General features: G+C 47.0%; 1 non-coding gene across 1 annotated transcript; it reads right to left on the bottom strand.

Annotated features, from left to right (window-relative positions):
- Positions 1 to 13,756: 13,756 nt before the first annotated feature.
- Positions 13,757 to 13,830, bottom strand: TRNAP-CGG (transfer RNA proline (anticodon CGG)). The gene has a single exon. It is a non-coding gene; the product is annotated as a tRNA-Pro (tRNA).
- Positions 13,831 to 20,418: the final 6,588 nt, after the last annotated feature.

Below are 20,418 nucleotides of genomic sequence, written 5' to 3'. Positions count from 1 at the left end.
CGAGAGACAGGTACAGCATGGCCTGAACAAAGTGTCAATGTGGGCAGACAAGAATGGGTTTAAGATCAATCCTAACAAAAGCTCTTGTGTTCTTTTTACAAGAAAGAGAGGACTTATCCCAGATCCTTGCATAGAACTGCGTGGACAACAGATACCTGTAAACAAAGAACACAAATTTCTAGGTGTCATACTTGACTACAGACTCACCTTCGTCCCCCACATTAAACATCTTAAAGAAAAATGTCTAAAAACGATGAACATAATCAAACTTCTATCCCAGACTACGTGGGGTAGTGACAGAAAGTGCTTATTGAATCTCTATAAAAGCCTCATTCGATCACGACTAGACTATGGCGCCGTGATTTACCACTCTGCCGCCCCGAGCGCACTAAGGATGCTAGACCCAGTCCACCATCTAGGAATCCGACTGGCCACTGGCGCTTTCAGAACGAGTCCCATACAAAGTTTATATGTAGAATCAAATGAGTGGTCACTTCATCTGCAGAGAACATATATTAGCCATACATATTTTCTGAAAGTCCACTCAAACCCCCAACATCTCTGTTTTAGTACCATTAATGACATGACATGTGCTACACTCTTTCGCAATCGTCCGTCCGTAAGACAGCCTTTCTCGCTGCGTGTGAGGGAGCTTAGCGAAGAAATGCACGTTCCACTCCTCGAGCTTCGCCTAATGCATCCAGCCAAGCTGCTACCTCCTTGGGAGTGGCAGCTCATACAATGTGATATATCGTTCGTGGAAGTCCCAAAGCATGCCCCAGAGATTAAAATCAAGATGCATTTCTGGGAACTCCAGCACAAATACTCCTGCACGGAGTTCTACACAGACGCATCAAAGTCACACGACGGGGTATCCTATGCAGCCGTCGGTCCATCCTTCTCGGAATCCGACGTACTGCACCCGGAAACTAGTATCTTTACGGCTGAGGCCTACGCAATATTGTCGACCGTGAAGCATATAAGGAAAACAAAACTCAAAAAATCAGTTATTTTTACGGACTCCCTAAGTGTTGTGAAGGCTTTGATATCGTTCTGTAAGCGCAAAAATCCTGTTTTAATTGAACTCTATTCCGTGTTATGTAAAGCATATGTATCTAACCAGCATGTGATTATATGCTGGGTGCCTGGCCATAGGGGCATCCAGGGTAACGTTCTAGTGGACCAGATGGCCACATCAATTTCATTACATGCAGTTAGTCCTACTGCTTCGGTCCCTGTCAAAGACCTGAAGCCTTTCTTAAGAAGGAAACTACAAAACCACTGGCAACGCATGTGGGACGAAGAAATAAATAATAAACTGCATGTAATAAAGCCACAATTAGGTTTCTGGCCTCCTGTAACAAAATCCCGCAGGACAGATGTCCTATTCTGCCGTCTAAGAATAGGACACACTTTTGGCACACATAACTTTTTACTCACGGGAAACGAGCCTCCAACCTGTGGTAGATGCGGGGAGAGGCTGACCGTCCTCCACGTCCTACTGGAGTGTCGGGAAACCGAACCCGAAAGAAAAAAACATTTTCTCTTAGCATACAGGCACCACATCCCCCTTCATCCTGTTATGTTACTTGGTCCAGAACCACTCTTTGACACCAACGCCGTCTTAGGTTTTTTGAAAGATGTTGTGTTGCATGTTATTAGCCCCACACGTTCGTAGCGCTTCCTCTCTTCTGAGGATGTCGCTGCGATAATTATTTTGAATCAGCACATGCCTCTAGGCCCTTGTGGTTCAAGGGCTCTGGCGAGGCTGTAGTGCTGTAAGCAATTTAACGTCTCGCATATTTTAAACAATGCATCATTCTTTTACGATGGATTTTAATCTTCACAGTCTTCGTCATTAATCATCGCCATAATTTTATAGCACGTAGATTTTACGCACTTTACAGCGACTATTTTTAGGCCACTTTACAGCCAAGTCACATCTTCCATAATACATCGTTAACACTACCATTTGTCATGGCGCTCTTTGGCCATACCTGGCCCTTGCGCCATAAAACACTACACATCATCATGTAATTAACATACGACGTAATAATAATAAGCTGATTTGATTTGATATGGGTTAGACAAGGTTGGAAATAGAACAATACGAAGCGGAGTCCATCCTCAGACCCTGAAATAAGCGCTAAACCCATCAGCAATGACTCTCACCTGTTACCTCGTCTGGCTTTTCCATATCTGCACAGCACTTTTCGTGAAAAATTGGCGACTGGAAAGAAGCGTCGCAAGTTGTTGAGAAATTAAGCTATCCACCACAGGAGAGTGCCAAGGTAACATCCAACATCTGCCAAGGCAAGGTAACATCCAATATTTATGGATCAACATCTCTTTTTTTTTTAAGGAAGTAGAGAAAACGCGACCGGAAGTGGAGAATGATGCAGTGTGCTTTGAACGACGCTACTGCATTAATCAGTCCAGCCGCCTGATGTAGCCACTTCTCTACTGTGCTCATGGGGGTGTTTTTTCTAATCTTCCGCGGTGGGCGCAGTGCGTCTAGAGCCGCAGCGTCCTGCGCTATACGCGGTTGTACGCGAATGGTGATGATGCATTGTTCCGCAACATCCCCAATAACAAAGCGAATTGGTTCTGGAACTTAAATCGCTAGAGGTGTAAACGAGGAATCCAAGAGAACTTCGATATTTCCCCAAATATATATATATATATATATATATATATATATATATATATATATATATATATATATATATATATATATCTATATATCTCTTCCAGAGGTAATTCATACAACACTACTAGATAGAACTCTTTATTTCACATTCTCCCGTGTTTACTTCTTGGCAGTGTTCTCTCTGCGCTTCTCTCATGTGCGAGTGCTTTTCATGTGGTTCCTTGTTTGCCAAGTAAAGGAGAAGTGTACTGGGGGACAGGCGTGCGTGGCAGGTACACCTTATTTAATTTATCTTTTGCGGGTCTAACCTTGGTTATTGCTAATGGTGGTCTTCATTCACATTTGTACTAGTTAAAGTACCTCACCGCCCCCTCATTTGCATAGAAAAGTTACCTTGGGAGCCCCCCCCCCCCCCACCGAAAAAAGCTCCTGGGTACGTGCCTGGGAAAGCCGCAAGGTTTATTTAAATCTTAACACTCTCAAGTACTAGTTCCAAAAAAATGATTTATAGACGCTTAAGTAACACAATAGACTCGCTCACAACGTGCGTAGCAGATATTTCATTTCTCTATATCATAAAATATCACAAAGATGTCTGCGGAATAAAACATCCAGTTTATTGTCTCTAGTACGTACACGAATGGATTATTTGCATTCCAAAAAGCTTCTTTGCTCTCCATTGCGGAAACAGGAATGAATTATTGATTGACTCATTGACTGAATCGTTTATTGAATTCTTGATTCAGTCGTACGTCGACGCCATAGAGACCTGGCCTGTCTTCTATGAAAATGGTTGAAAGCTCTGCTCTGTTGACGGTGACTGCCAGCCTGCAAGAAAATATTCAGAAAATGTACGGAAGGATCATTACCAAGACATGTGGGGGAGCAATATTTAGGCAAACTGGACATGTGTGCTCTATTGCTCCAAACAGGAAGGTCGGCTATATCGCCAGCATTACCTTATCTTTCTCATTTACGGGAACTCAATACCCAGGCAATTTCTACGTAGATATGCATTCATTAGTCATTCATTTATTGAGTTATTTATGCGCAAACCTTTGCGAGCGCTATGTTTAAAACGCAGGTCTAAATCTTTTCAAAACGTCACGATATTCTCAACCCGTGGGACCGCCTTCTTAACCATGACATCACGTTATACATATCTCCCGGGGATCGAAACCTTAATTGTGAAAAATAAATCATAGTAACATGTTCGGGGCGCCGCAGGACTTGTCAATATGCGTTATATTGTTTAGGTCGATGATATTCGTTTAACATTAAAGATGAAAACTACAAATTGACATACGAGCTGTCTGCTCACACACACAACACTATTTGCAAAGGCTACGAAAATCTCAAGCCTCAAGTTAGTTTGCTCAGTTTTCTCGTTTATTTGTTGTTGTTTTTTATTTCCACTCATACCGTTCGAATCATCCCAATGGAATAGCAAGTCCTGCGTAACTTGGCTGGCACCTTCGTCTTTTGTTAAAGTCTTTCTCTTTCATCCACGTGCAAATAGGCTTAAAGACCAACATTATGCAAGCTATGTAATTCAGTGGCAATCTAAAACAGCAGCTTGATTAATATGATTAAGAAGCAATGAAACAATAAAAAGGAGAAAGTACTGTTTGCTTTGTCCTCCCAGGTGTGATTGAAAGACAGCTCAAGCTAGTACAGAAGATTTACGATGCAGAAAACTTCTCAGGTTTGCGTTATACGCAATAATTGAAGCGCGGGATTGACTTTGTAACTTGTTCCGTTTGTTATTGCGGACGATGTAGATTTAACAGTTTTGCAGTCTACCTTGGGCCGCCCGTGGCCTGCAGTATCTTGGGAAATAAAAATATGGTGTCTAGAAAAATTAATCCTAGGTTCATAATTAGCTAGCCGTTGGGAAGCTGACGATTCATGGTAGCTGCCCCACTCCCCAACCCCCAATACCTAAGGGAATTTTTAACAAATCTTCCTGCTGTTCATGTTGCAGCCGAATGACCCTTTTTTGTAATCCATAATTTTTTGCTGACAGTTATTCATATTCACATTCCTCCTAATGCAGTAGACGAGCTGACCTCTCATCCCCCACCAGCAAAATAAAAGGATGATAAGAACCCCCTCGTACAGTTTTCACATAGAGGCTGCAGAACGTCCGCTATCTTCAAGAAGCGGCGGATGTGCAGCCAGCAATCGTGGTTCAGGTCACAGAGCTGACGCCTGGAACCAGGATCTGCGAGGCATTCCGCCGTCTCCTTGACGACGCCGGTCATTCTCATAAACTCGTCGAGGCTCAAGAGGCCAACACGAAGCAGGGCGCTGCTGATCATCTCCTTGGCGGCGGCCTTGGTGACGTCAGCGCCTTCGCTCACCATTTCGAGCAGACGAGGATGGTCATGCATCAGCTCGATAGAACGAGCGCCTTCGAGGCCATCTTCCTCGCCAAACACGAACTGAGCTGCGGCCAAGACGGCGGAGGCATTCCGTCTGGTCGTTTGCTGCAGGTAAAACAATGAGCCGTTGTGGGGGTTAAAGCCGAAGAAACGTTGATGAGTTTCCAAAGCGTCCAAAGTTCCAAGCGCTTTACTTGTATCAGAGAGTGTGCGCGCAAATGTAAAGAAATCTCAATGAGTTCCGCTTGAAAAGCGGCAACGCAGCGCCAGAATCAGAGCATCTTGAAAATCGCGAATAAGAAATCTCAGCAACATGTGATAAACATTCTACTGTAAAGATCCATCGACTGTAACCGTAAGATTTCGAATACAGTAATCTGTTACGCAAGCATTACAGGGGACTTCTGTTGTTGGGTGTACGAGGATATTAGCTTAAAAATTGGAGCGAGTGTACACGAAAAAAAAGTCAATACTTGTTCACTGTATTTCTTTTCTTTTTTTTTTGCCGCTGTGCGAATGCCTAGGCGTCACGATTCTCATGTGCGATGCCAGATCTAAAGGCCCCAGTGAGTCCAATATGTCTTGTTTTAAATGGAAAGGACTACGATAGACAGCATCTGCCGGTTCGATAGCTTATAGGGCAGTGAAAAAAAGAGTCGTACGCGCATCACACTGAAGGACCTCTCACCCAGCCCCAGAAAGGGGGGCTTTTGCTTTGAGAAATTCGGACACTCATTGCAAACATTGTAAAACTCATCGTAAAAGAAAAAAAGCGATTATAACTTATCTGTCTGTAGCACTCCTAAATATTTCGTTAAAGGAGGCTGACACAAAATTTCAAAGTCAAGGTAACCTGTGTGAACGATTTATTTGGGCACACACACATCATCTGCTAAATATCAACGGTGAATTTCGCTTTAGTACATGCAGGCAGCCAAACGGAAAACGCCGCCCCTCGTGACTTAGACATCAAGGCAGAATTGTAAACAACCGAGAATAGACAACGTCACGTGTTTGCGCTGCCGTCGGGGGGGGGGGGGGGGGGGAGGGCTGCGAGCACGTTACTCTCTGTTCCGATAGCCCCAGTCTTTTTTTTTTTTCCCTTGCCGCTGATAGCACCACAAATATCAGCTAACATTTGTTTCCGACACGAAATGACTCGTTTAGTAAGGTGACGTTGAAAGTGTGCATGTTTAAAAACGCTGCGCGAAATAGTGAACCGTTGGCATGATTTTGATTCCCAAGCGGACAGCGCCGCCGCCGCCATCGTGTCTGCGAAGAGGCTCGCTTAGCTAACTTGTTTTCTCAGCGCTACCAATGGCTCCGGGAAAATTAATTGTAGTGTCAATTATTAGCAACACAAATGTGCAGACGTTGATTGTGTTGACGAATATAGGTGTTTATTACGAGTTGCGGACGTATCGCTAGGGCCGGCGGCCTCGGATCCGAAGGCTAGCGATCGCCAGCGTGCCTGGTTTCCTACTTCGCTACCGTCGGCGTCGATAAGCGTCAGAAGTGGTCCGAATTCGTGCGCGCCTTTGCACGCTTAAAACGGGCCCCCGTTGAAGAGCAACCTGATTTGCTCATTTCATTTCGAGCGTGCCTGGTGTAAACAAAACCCGCGGATCTTAGACCAGTCCTATGACCTTCCGCGAACACTACGTACCCCAAGCCTGATGCTGTGCCGACTTTCACCCCGCCTTGGGTTCGGCTCCGGAATACGCTTCATTCCAAAAGCGTGCACGACGAATGCTTCATACTACTTCTAGTGGTACGTACGCATATTGCTGTCACTCGCCGTACCTTCCGAGACGATGCTTTGAAGTGTATCCAATAAAAAATTGCCAGTGGCTTAGCTCGGCTATGCCAGGATAAACGTAACGAAAGCTAAGGCGTAGCATGGTTAGCCTTGGTAATATTGATTGCAAGTACAGGTTAGTCTGGTTGTCTAGCTATGTGGCGCCGTTTAGAAAGTCGTTTGGCGCGCTGTTCATCTGTTTCCTGGCCTATTTGTTTCCTCTTCATCTCGTTCCGATGTCGATTCCAAGCCTCCTGCTTATCAGAATTGTCGCCGCCCATACTGCCGCCTCATTTGGGTTGCGGCGCACGCGAGCTCTCGTTTTCAATCCTCCGACATGTTATCAGGCATGCGACTCAGCTGGCGAAGCGAACGGAGGTGAGCGCAACGACGAGGAACGCGGTGTGACGTCTATACCAAATGGCGGGCCGGAAAGGCGCGGCGCTGCGCAGCGGCGGAACACTTGGGTCTTGGTACTACTAGTGGTGCATGCGCAGTACTGACTAGAGAGCGAGAGAGAGAGAGAAATATCCGCGGCGAGGCGCGCGTTGTGACGTCATGTGACTCTTCCGAGCACCGCCACAGCGAAATCGCAAGTTCGCGTCCAGTAAAGCTTTTGCTTTGAAAGTCATTCGCCACGTCTTATAGGGCGGTGACTCCCGCCTGCAGGAAATAGTCGCCGCTTGAGGACGAAAGCGAGATCAACGATGATGGCGAGGACTTCGCAAACCACGTGCAGACGTAGCAGACGAACTTGCAACACGAAGCTCGCACGCCAGCGAGCGCGCTGGCATGCTTACGTCACAGTTTTGTGAGTTCACGTGCCCAGTTTTGTCTACATTCTTTCTTTGGACCATCTCGTTGCTCTCTGAAACCGAAACTTGGACGGGTCGCTACATACGAGACTCCAAATAATTACTGTGACGCTCTGAAGCAAATGATGTTTCCTGCCGTGAATATTGGGTCATTAGCTACTTATTGCAGCCCAAAAAGCAAGAAAGAAATTTTTTTCTCTCGGTACCCTTTTGACTCGTACACTGATGATAAACATTTAAATTAGCAAACTCCACACAGATTTCAAGAAATATTACTAAAGAAAACTAATTGGCTGTTACCATTTAGCTACCCCAAGGAATCATGTTAATTACCCGCATTTGTCTATTTGTGTTCACTTGTGGCTTCTACTAACCTTGCGGCGTAATCTGTGATGCTATTTCGAAACTAAGTTTCTCAGCGCTCACTTTTGTCCAACACAGCAAACGAATTAGTCTCTGCAGGTGCGCGTAATAATTGCAAATTTTCGCACTCATGGCACATTGGGTTGATGGATATGATCACTTATACCAAATCCCAAAACCGTTCGAAGCCACAATTATGAAGCTTATAGGCCACATCCCCCGTACAACTGTCTGTCATTACCATGCTGCTGGAGCCACATCCTCGCAGCATGACCAGATTCGCGTACTGAACTACTAGTACACTAGTAGTGCACTACTACTACTGCACAATTACTACTGCACTAGGGCACACGTAGCACCAGAGTTCTCTCTAGCGATTGGCGCTTAAAAACATTACACGGCGCATACTACACGTGCACTTTCCACACTAGCTAATCACTTAACTAACGATCGCAAACAATCCAACAACAGATAGCAATCAGTAAGCGCGGACGAGGCTCTTATGCATGCCGCCAAGGCGGAGAACACACTGCGATCGAAATCATAGCACTTAACCTGGAGCGACGTTATGTGAGAGCAGCCACCGACCGCTTCTAGAGCTGAGATAACTGGCTGCAAACTGAGCTCGCCATTGTAGCGAGAATGGGTCGCTCTGATGGTTGCGCTGCTGATTTGCGGGCATTGCTGCAGACATTCTGCGTTGCGCATGTAAGCCCTGTGGATGACCACTCGGTCGTTCAGTCCTCGCTCCTGCATGGTGGTGCACACCCTCTCTGGCCGGTCGATTGCGGGCAAGGAGAGAACGACCACCGACTTCAGAGCGTGCGTCTCCGCAACTGCACCCAAGAAGGCTTGGCACTCAGCTTCGCCGAAGCCCCGCAAGTCGATGCAGAGCTTGCTGAGCAGCAAGTTCGGTCTCCGCAGGGCTGCGAGCCAGACCTGCATGCATTGCGCGGCTTCGGGATGTGGAAGCTGGACAGTAGTGCTCCAGAATGTGGCATGGCATTCGCAGAACGATGACGGTAACCTCAGGCTCCGCAGTGTGGCGCTCCGAAGGACCACTTCGGCGAAGAGGCTGACCGCACCCACGCTGCCAAACACATATAGAAAACACGTGTTTGCAGAAGAGCAATTGAACTCGAGGGGGAAACAAATCGGTAAATATCAATAAGCAATAGGACTACTTTAAAAACTCACGTTACATACTCAGATCGGCGTTCCATACCGCGTAGAAGAATCGCAGCCAACGTCATTCGCAGAGCACGTTCAAGGCATCCACCACACTTTAGGTCTGTGAACTCTATGTTACAGCAGTGCTGATTGACAGTGACCACTGGATCTACAAGCTCTTCATACAGGACATACTGGTCATACAAGCCTCACAGTGAGTCATGGCGCGTTATTAACCGGACACTGCCCAAAGCCAGTTCGAGAAGAAAAGCTATGTCGATTTCTACATTTTCGTTCTTCTCCATGAAAAGTACACATGTTAAAAAAAGGTGATCCAACGTGTAATTGAAGTCGATGAAAGACGATGTTTTCATGGTTGAGCTGATAATGTGGAATGGGGGTCGGAATAGCCCGATTTAATTTGAATACCCCACTGGAGCGACCGTATTTGATCGACGTCAACTAGAAGTGTAATCACCTGCCAAACGTTTGTCAAATGTTATTATCATTATCGACGTCATCGCCATCGCATTCCCAGGGGCACTCAGATTTACGCTGTATTTCTTTCGGGATGGGCCTGCAAAAGAGCTAGCTCGCAAAAGAAGACATTGTCCGCAATATATATATATATATATATATATATATATATATATATATATATATATATATAGTCATATCATGAGAAGCCAACAAACACTGACACCAAGGACAACATAGGGGAAATTACTTGTATTTAATAAATGAAATAAGGAAACGATAAATTAATGGAAATTAAAGTGGATGAAAAAACAGCTTGCTGCAGGTGGGAACCGAACCCACAACCTTCGCATTTCGCGAAGGTTGTTAACCCCCTCTCTTCTCGTTTATATATATATATATATATATATATATATATATATATATATATATATATATATATATGTATATATGAGTGTACACACACTTCAATGAAACATTCAAAACTAAAAGCTCCCGCCAGTGCAAAACACTCCCCTATAGGCTAGAAGAAAGGGGGTTAACCGATGGGCCCAAATTTTATTAGTCATATCTTAAGAAGCCAACAAACACTCACACCAAGGACAACATTGCTTAGGTGTCCCCTCTTAAAATGAAAATTTCAGGTATCAAATTCGCAGTAGCGCAGAGATATTATACAATACATCGGATATTACAAGGTTAAGAGGTATCAAAAATATCACGCTTCGCTGTGGCCCGCAGTGGGGGTGAGTGCCCCATGCTCTTTCATGGGACCGAGGTGGCTGCCCGACTGGGGCGCCAACACTGCCACCGAAACCTACTTTTACTTTTGCATAAATACAATCGACTCTCCGTTCTCAACTAGTCAAAGAGTGCATTCTTTGTCTCTGTTGACAATGAAAGTCCCGGGAGGAGTGTTGGGAAATGTCTGAATGTTATAGCGTCGATCGGTAATACAATGCCACCTATACTTACAATTCTTCAGTCAACAGAGCGATGTCCGCGTTCAGTTCCTCCAAAGAAGTCATCTTGCACAACGGATCGATCAGTTCTCTCAATAGCAAGTCGCTGTCGGAATAGGCATTCGATTTTAGCGTCAATTTTCGCAGCGCTGAGTCTTCTTTTGCAAGGTAGCTGGCGAACAGTGCGTTGGAGGCTTCGTCGCGGCAGCCGAACACGCTTTCTCCCACGCGCAGGTCAGTGATAGTTTTGTTTTCCATGAGAGCATGGATGAGAGAACTCGCCTCGCTAGGGGACATCGAAAGTTCTGCCACGTCGAGAGTCGTCAGGTGATGCCTGCCTAGATCAAGTGATGTCCCAAACAAACGTGCCTTCATTCCCCATTCCTTCTCGAAATCATGAACCTTGAAAGCAAGACTCTCGAGATGCGAGAAAGACTTGATCACCTCGCACATGAAAGCTGCGTCGTCTACTCCAAAGTATGCGCCGCAGATGGCAACGCTTTTCACAGAACAATTACGTTTTACTGCAGAAAGCAACGAACGGCGATGCATCGAGCTCGCGTTCAATTCTATCGCTGTGATGCAGCGATGCTCGGCCAGTAGACGTTCAACAAGATCCAGAGGCTTCGATCTGCGCAAGTCTTTGTCTGAGCCGGACAGGAGATGACCGCAGGTGCTTGCCTCGACGACGGCAATAAGGGCATCGCCCCTGGTCTTCCCTCGCCTGTCTTCCCGAAGCTCTAGGCCAGCGTCTTGAAGGATATGGTTTAAGCCACGACGGTGCTCCAGTAAGTGACAGCTTGCCCCAGCCGTCTTTGTGCATGGGATGTTCTGGACGTGCCATTCCAGGCGGCTTTTGGGGGTTGCAGGTCTGGCGATTATGGAATCTTTTACATGCAATGCTTTAGACATGATTCACCAGCCCGCTGACTAGCGGAGTACAGTGCTGCAAGGTGACTTTATATCCTTCAGTCGTCTGGCGCAAGACCTGCACATAGAAAAGAACGGGGTGCAACAGTGTCAGAGAATAAAGTATAAAACCCATGCAAGCGACCTTGCACGCGACAGCAACAAGCGACGCTATGGAGATGGCTTTCGTGTTCGCTCATCGCCCGCAAGTCGTACCCCATGCCTGCGATCACTTCGAGCGACGTCTCCCGGTGTTGCCGGTATGACGGCAGCAATATAGGCGCCGAACCTAGCGTGACACCTGCTTCATTATTTTAAGTTGCTGTATTTTACTTCAAAAAGCAGTATAAAATATTTCTTAGGGTCTTGCAGCAAGTTCACATCCTTCCACGTATAAAAATTCAACTGTTTGCTCCTTGAGTGCGACAATCGGTGGTATTTCAGGAACGTACTACATCAAGTTCCGGCTTCGCGCTATTGGCTAGTCGCTCATAGCACTTCCGGGCGTAAAGCGACCAATTAAGACCGACGAGCAGACCAAGCGATTTGTTCAAACAACGGCCCGATCTGTCACTCGAAGCCGCCGCTCGTCGCTGTCGCGCACAAGATCGCTCTCATGGAGGTTAGATTTAAACAAGCGCTTCTGAGCAAAAAACTGTGAACGCGCTTCGGTATAGGTCTTTCCCTTCTTTCTAAAGGCTTGCGAAAAAAGACTCTAATGGCGTCAGTTTTCTCTCATATATATCAAAGACAAAAAGCAATAAGAAGGCAGTCGACTGAGAATACATTTTTCACAGTTTTGCCGAGTGAGACCAAGTTGCTGCGTGTTATACAGCGAAGACTTCAGAAAGTGAGCTTTACTATTCCTACCGTGGTGCTGATAATGTGTCCTAAAACGAAAGAAAGCTGACCAAGTTGGTAATGTAATCTTCGTATTAAAGTGCCAGTACAAAGCACGAGTTTGTCTTGTGATATTTAAGACTGGTTAAACGCGCATTGACAAGGAGGTTGAGGGAGTGGACACACAAGCTCTGCCAAAGCCGAGGCGTAAGTATTCAATGTTTGTGCTTTCGCCCGGGTCGTTTTCTTCCATATTTAATGTAATCGCCCTTCCCCATTATGAATCTATATCGCCGTTCGATTAGAAACTGTTAACGTACGAGCCATTCCTGTTATCTTGGGAAGTTGGCTGATTCGACCCATATTTTCTGCTACAGGAAAAAAGTCCCGAGGTACCCTTGTCTCGTTTTGTTTCTGTCAAAAATCTGGGAGCTGCCGCTCCTTTGTTGGGGCAATAGATAAAGGAGCCCTCGAGGACCTTTCTGGCGCCCTGCCATCACGCCGGGTCGCGTCCAGGTCACGGGGAAATGCGTCAAGTGACACGGACAGCGAGGCAATCGAGTTGTACCCTGCCAGCGTCGACTCGTCGGTCGACGATTTCACGCTTGTCATGAGCCGAACTACAAAAAGAAGACTGCTACGCAGGTCATCGCCGCCAAGTGTCTCCACCGGGGAGACAACACCAAAGCGCTGGCCATACACTATGCTCTTCATGCCTGTGGACCCAGTGTCCAATCTGCGACTCCTAAACAGGCAAGTCCTTTCTGCGTTTCTGGAGGGAATCGCGCCAAACGAGATAAAAGGCGTGAGAAGCAACGCACGGAAGAAAGTCCCCGCAGTAGATGTTCTACACCGTAGTGCACTGCAAATCCTACGGCACGTAACGCAGATCGTCAAAGTGAAAATGCGATCCATCATTCCTACAGGCTGCCAGTCCGCCCATACTTACCGAAGCCCCTGCAATGCTGCAAATGCTGCAAGATGGGACACGTAAAAGGTGCCTGAATAAAGGAAAAATCAGACATCCACCTGTTCGTAGCAATTGCTACCAAGGAAACCCATACGAATTCCTCGAAAGAAAAGCCTCAAAGTTGAAGAAAAATTCGTCCTGGTCCGGGACTCGAACCCGGGACCACCGCCTTTCCGGGGCAGCCGCTCTATCATCTGAGATGACCAGGCGTCCAGCAGGTGGCAGGGCGAAATCGAATTTGTCGACAACACAAAGCAAAGGCAAGTGTTTGACGTAGTAGTTCTGCGGCAACCCGCAAGGTGGAGGGAAGTAATGAATGAAAGGAAAATCAGACATCCACCCGTTCGTAGCAATTGCTACAAAGGAAACCCATACGGGTTCCTCGAAAAAAAAAAGCCTCAAAGTTGAAGAAAAATGCGGCCTGGTCCGGGACTCGAACCCGGGACCACTGCTTTTCCGGGGCAGCCGCTCTACCATCTGAGCTAACCATGCGGCTAGCAGATGGCAGGGCGTTTGTAGCAACTGCTACGAACGGGTGGATGTCAGGTTTTCCCTTTATTCATTACTTCTCTCCACCTTGTGGGTTGCCGCAGAACTACTACGTCAAACAATTGCCTTTGCTTCGTGTTGTCGACAAATTCTATTTCGCACTGCCATCTGTTAGCCACCTGGTTAGCTCAGATGGTAGAGCGGCTGCCCCGGAAAGGCGGTGGTCCCGGGTTCGAGTCCCGGACCAGGACGAATTTTTCTTCAACTTTGAGGCTTTTCTTTCGAGGAACCCGTATGGGTTTCCTTTATAGCAATTGCTACGAAAGAGTTGATGTCCAATTTTCCCTTTATTCATTACTTCTCTCCTCCTTGCGGGTTTCCGCAGAACTACTACGTAAAAGGTGTCTGTAGGAAAACCTGGTGTGCCCACGGTGCGTTGAATCTCATTCAGCAGATGCCTGCCGCGCAACTGTGTTAAAGTGGCCTAACTGCCATGGTACTCATGAGACCTCATGCAATGATATCCCGCGGGTAAGGAACGAGTGAGCAGTACTCAAACGCATGGTACGGGACCATTCAGCACACAGAGAGGCTGCTGCTACTCTCAGGCGACGACGACATCGCCACCAAAGAGCATAACGAAGAGTTGCATCTACCGAAAGATATACACCACCCTCCGGCAAAGCGGCTACCGTATCCACGCCAACTTCCACAAAGACGGACACTGCGAAAATGAAGAATGGGGTAAGACTCGCACCTCCTAAAGAGTGGCCTACACTTCCACTAGCACAATATGCCTCGGAATCACATCAAAGTGCGCCGCCCTCAGTGACCCACGAACCGCGGATGCGACGACGACTGAGGATCGCCAAGTCATAGTGATGTTACAGTAATTTATGGGCGCCATGCGAATTCTGCTCAGCAACATGAAAACGCCGTCGGCACAGAGTGCACTGCAGATGCTGGGCACCTTGAGTCCGGTGCCTCCTGACGAAGTAAATCAATACCTTTGCTTAACAGTGAGGAAGAAAAAGCTCGCGTTTACAATTTTTGGAGCCTACTTATCTCCAACAAGCCGTCTAAACTATGAGCGCTAACGGGGAATTTTAACATCGACTCCAAAGCAGTGGGGTATCCCTGGCGACTTTAATGCCCACCATTACCTATGGGGAAACTCCAAAGTGAACTCTAGAGGCAGAACGTTGGTGTCCATTGGCTCTGAACGCGAATTTCGCCAGTCAAATGATGGAAGCCCTACTTATCTGCGTGGATAAGCGTATAGTAGCTGCTTGTACCTCACCTTCGTTTCACGTTCGCTTTCGGAAAGTGCGCACTGGTTTTCGGATTTAGAAACGCGGGGTAGTGACCACATCCCAACCTATTTGAAGGTCGAAGGTTTGACTAGCTCCAAGTACTCCAGAACCGTCCAGTGCACCGATTGGCCTAAATACAAAATTATCATGGAAGGCTGTTGTCGTGACGGCACCTCTTATAACCTACAGGGTGCGATAAATGATGCCATATAAACAAACACGCATTTGCTTTTGAAGAGTTCTTCGCGCACCGATTTCGACATCGAACTCGCTAAACTTCGAGCAATTCGCAGTCGTGCGGAACGAAGATATAGACGCACGAAGTCCAGTCATGATTTGAGATTGGCAAGACGAAAACAAAATAAAATACAGCGTCATGTGAACAAGTTGGCTTCGCGACAATGGGTATCCTCTTGCGAGTCCCTGCATCCGCGAAAACCTTTGTCGCTTATATGGAGGACTGTTCGTGGAATTCGCACAACCATTGCTCCGCGCCATCCGTTTGCATCTCTGGCACTCCATCTACAATGTAGAGATATTGACGTCACTAAATCTTTCTGCAGAAACATTGTTGGTGAAGCACATTCCGATGGAATGGGTGCGGGAACGCTCGACCAGCCACTGTACTCACGCGATCCCCGCATGGAATGATCTTCTTCTATGGATGAACTAGAAGCTGCGCTGGCTTTGTCCAGACGTTCTTCAGCGCCAGGGCCTGACGGCATTACATACCGTGCTCTGTGGCACGGTATGTAATGCCGAGGGAATGCGTCTAACTCAATCGGCTACTCAGGCAGGGCAACCTTGGAGACCAAACACGGAAGGCACTCTTGCTCCTGTACAACGACTCCTGGCAGACGGGTACGGTTCCGCAAGAATTGAAGTCAACTCGCCTCATTACACTTCTCTAAGCTGGCAAGTAGCCCTTGCACATTTCCTCATACCGTCCGATCGCATTTGCCAGCTGTGTCGGAAAACCAATGGAAATAATTGGTTTAACACGTCTGGAATGGTACTTAGAGTTCTGTGAAATCTACTCAGATGCTATGGCCGGATTAAGCGTGGTAGTTCGTCAACAGACAACGATGTTGAAGCCCGTGTTTTTACTGTGGTATTTGAGCCGTCCAAAAGTACACATAATAATTCTAGGACTGCAGGAGAAGACAGATCTACCGGCCCCTGTTCTAAAACAGCTGAGCTTACGTCTGCATGAAAAGTACAGCAGCCAGGTGCACATCTATACTGATGAATCGACTACATCGTCCAGTTCTGGTGGTGTGGTGGTTATACCAACGCGAGGAATAACACAGCGGTTCAAGACATCGCATGTCACGACCTCAACGGTGGCAGAATTAACGGCTCTGCGGCGTGCACGAGAATTCTTTGATTCTGAAAGATCTAGAAAACGAGCTGTGTTCTGTGATTCAAAACCTGCATGGCAGTGCACGCACTAAGTTCTCCGACGCGGATGTCATGAACAATTGACATCCGAAATCGTGAAACTTCACCATCACGTAAAACAAAAAGGCCGCGAGGTTGTTTTTCAATGGGTACCTGGCCATTGTGGAATCAGTGGCAATGATTCCGCCGATAACGCTGCTCGCACAGCACATCAAGAAGAGCACAGCGTTCGAGGACAGGCGCCGCAAGGCAGCTTCGACACCTGGCACGCAGTCTCTCACTGACCGAGTGAAACTCACCAAACTTACGACTCACATGACAGAATCGATTAAGCCCCTCACTGCAACTCCAACCTCCACTCGGACTTCCTCGACGTGAAGCTACGCTTCGCTGTCGCCTTTGGTTGGGAGTTGACTTCACAAAGGCATACTCTACATTAATTGGAGTGAACAACAGTGCAGCATGCGAGGTCTGCGGCACCTAAGAAAATATAGACCACCTCCTGTGCCACTGTCCACGATATACCAGCCAGAAAGACAAGAACTTGCTAACGCTCTCCAAAAACTGGACAATCGGCCGCTTTCTGTGCAGGTGCTGCTGGAACACCGCCCCCATCGCTCGTCGGCCCAAAAAGCGGTGAAGGCGCTTTTGTGCTTCTTGAGGACGACGGGCTTGTGTGAGCACCTGTGACTACTAATGCATTTTCTATTAGATCGCACGCGTCGGAGCCCTCACCGCTAATTTTCTTCTTTCCTTCACTCCTCTCTCTCCCTGCCACCTTTGTTATCCCTTTCCCATACCCCTGTGTGGGGTAGCCAACCGGACGTTATTCTGGTTTTCTATTTCCTCCTCCTCCTTCTCCTCTGCACATTGAAAGTGACGTGACTCAAACCAGTTTTCTTGCCGCTGTCCACGCTTCCTTCCTTGCAAAAATCAAAAAATAGGTGGACGTTAGCGCACTCTGCTCGCTTTTCTTGTCCGAACATGACGTCATCGAAAAGCGCAGGGTACTGGCTGTGGCGTCAAGGCCCCCTTCGTATTGTGATTCGGTGTTTCTTTGCAAAAGCGCGGCTCTGATTAATATTACTGCTATATTGGTACGCTGTACGAAGCTTGATTAGGACAATTTTCCATTCGCACTCAATTGGTGCCCTATGAAAAACCTTCTGATGCGAAATCAATATACACAAGATAATTACAAGTTGTTTCCAAACACTGAATGTTCTACAGAAAAGGTCAATGGCGCTAGCGGCGGTTGCCGCAATTTTCATATCAAAAGAAAGACAATCGGATGCACAACCGGGGAATGAATAACGTAAAGATTGTATTGAAATTATATGCATTTCCGCGCTCCGGATTGAGCTCCGCCTCCGCTACTACTACAATTTGCTATGGAAGCATTTTGTATTTATTTGCCTTTGTTGCCTTTGCAGCCAATAATATTGGGATAGCCGTCCCCGAACCTCCAATATGTTACACCTAACAAAGAACAGAAAACATGGTCCTTTGTACAAAGCTATAAAGACAAGAAAGCCGCCCTACCTATATACAGGCCTTACTGAAGAACAACTACAAACCGTTCACGTAAGCCGCAAATTATTGGCACTTTGACGCAAGATGTTCCCGTCGTGCGACGATGTAAGCGCACGCATCGCCGGAGGTAAGGCGAAAATGCCCAGTCTTGGTCAAAAAACTTGAACCCGCTCTGATGGGCCGGGGAACAGCTGCGCCTCACTATCGTGGCGCTGCCTCCATCGGCGCATGCCGCTGCTTGCTATCACCGAGGATAAAGAGGGCGAGAGAAGCAGGTCCCCTTAGCGACGGTGGCGAATGGGAAGCCACCCGCCCGGCTACCATGCCGTTTGCAGCGTATGCTGGATGAGCGGGCGGGGGTCTCTGGCGGCCGCTGTCAAACGCGAGACAATCAAAAAAGTTGCACCCTTTGGAGTGTGCATTTGTCACAAAATGATAAACGCCATGCGCGTTATCAGCATCTCATAGCATTTCCGACAGGAAAGTAACGAGCGCAGCGTTTTGAAGACAGGAAACGCAAGATTGACAGATGACGATTATTGTTGCGTGGCAAATGTACACCCCAAGGGGTGTAAATTTTATTTAGATTGTACAGTCAAATTTCGCAGTTCCGAGTATCGTAATCATCAGTTAATGTTTTTCGGGACCAAATTAAAGGAACAACGCTATGAATGGTCCTGCGCATGCTCGAACACTGGCACTTTGCAAGGACCGTAGTTAAGATCGGACTTCAGCAGATGAATGCTATATTAAATCATGTGCTACAATGGCATCTCGAAATTGTCATCATGAATGTCGCAAGTAGCGAATTAATCCAGAAAGCATAAGCTTCAGGGAGGCACTTGCATCTCTCGACGAAATCATAGGAAGGAGCATGCCTTCAAGGCATTGACTGTGGTTTTGTCTATGGTTGACCAGTACAATTCCAGCTTGCCCATGTGATTGGCTGTAAACTAGCCAAGGTCTCTGGTTGAAAGGACGCTACGTATAACAATTTTTTTAAACTACCTGTGAAGCCCTTTCTCGTAGAGTAGAACGATACCTCAATATTATATATCCAAACTGCTTCTTCCAGTGCACCCGTAACAGCGATAGCACCGCCGGGCCGACACCTTCACTGTGCAATATTGCTATAATCTCGTGGCCGTGGTCTACATTGCGCGATTCAAGCGTGTGATGCCCAATGCAAACGGGCCGAACTTACATTCGCCTCATATGTGCTTGAAAGTTGGGCCTAACGGCAATGAGGCACTATGCACGAAGATGCGAAAAAAGCCGAGGTTGTGGGCACTTTCCAAAATGACGAGGGAATGCCTCTAACTCAATCGACTACTAAGCGAAAAGTTTGCATAATCTCACCGTGGGTTTATTCGAAGAACTTCAACGCCAAGCGCAATTCTGTGGTCGTTCCTTAGATGAGAGGTGCGGTCAACATATTTAAAATATTGCAATGGTATTACAGGCCCTTTCCGAAGAGAGCCTTTGTAGACGAAATTACGGCTTCTGGTCTTTTCTAAACGAATGATGAATGAATTGCCCGCATATTACAAAAAAAAAAAGAACCTGGAACAATGCTAGACAGCGCTGAGAGATGTCAGTTTATATTCTATCTTTTGTTTTCATCCCACTCGGGAACATATTCAACCTGTATAGGCCTCGAGATCTGGTTACGCGGCGCCACTGTACCGGTACATGCAGCGCCACATGTGCCCATCCGCGGAGATTTCAGGTTGGGGGCACTACTGTTTACGGCCGCGTCGCGCGCTCCGCTATGTGTGGAGATGGCGTTGACGAGTGATCGGCGTGTGTTGTTTTCCGGCTTTCGAAAAATAGAAAATATCGCTCGCTACTTCAAGAAGAGCTGCTTACGCATGGGTGCGAAGTTGTACTATAGCAAGCACGTTTACGTAGTAAGAGAAGAGTCGGTGAACGCAAGAGGCCCGTCGGACATCGTCGGCAAATGTGTCGCCCAGATGAAAAGCGTGGACTACGATGTGCGTCTTGAGGTGAGCCAATCCTTACTTAAAAAAAAAAAAAAGAAGTGCCTCAATATCGCTAACCGCTTCATTTTTCTTTTTTTTTAGTTGTCAGAAAATTGCAGAAATATCTTGCACGCAAGCTGTACATGCAAAGCTGGCTGCGGAGGCTGGTGCAAGCACGCCGCGGCCGTGGCGATATTCGTAAATGAATACGAATATACATCGTGCACGGATGTTCCATGCGCATGGAAGAAACCATCATCGCGTCCCAACGTCGATGTCAAAAAATCAAGGAACTCTTTTCCCGTACGAGAAGTTCGTTTTTTACTTTGTTTGTGTGTGTGATGCGACTTTGCCGCTGATTG

Source organism: Dermacentor andersoni, chromosome 8, assembly GCF_023375885.2.
Source record: "Dermacentor andersoni chromosome 8, qqDerAnde1_hic_scaffold, whole genome shotgun sequence".
NCBI classification, from domain to species: domain Eukaryota; kingdom Metazoa; phylum Arthropoda; class Arachnida; order Ixodida; family Ixodidae; genus Dermacentor; species Dermacentor andersoni.
Note: the sequence above shows the minus strand (reverse complement) of the source record. Positions and strands in the feature narration are given on the sequence as shown.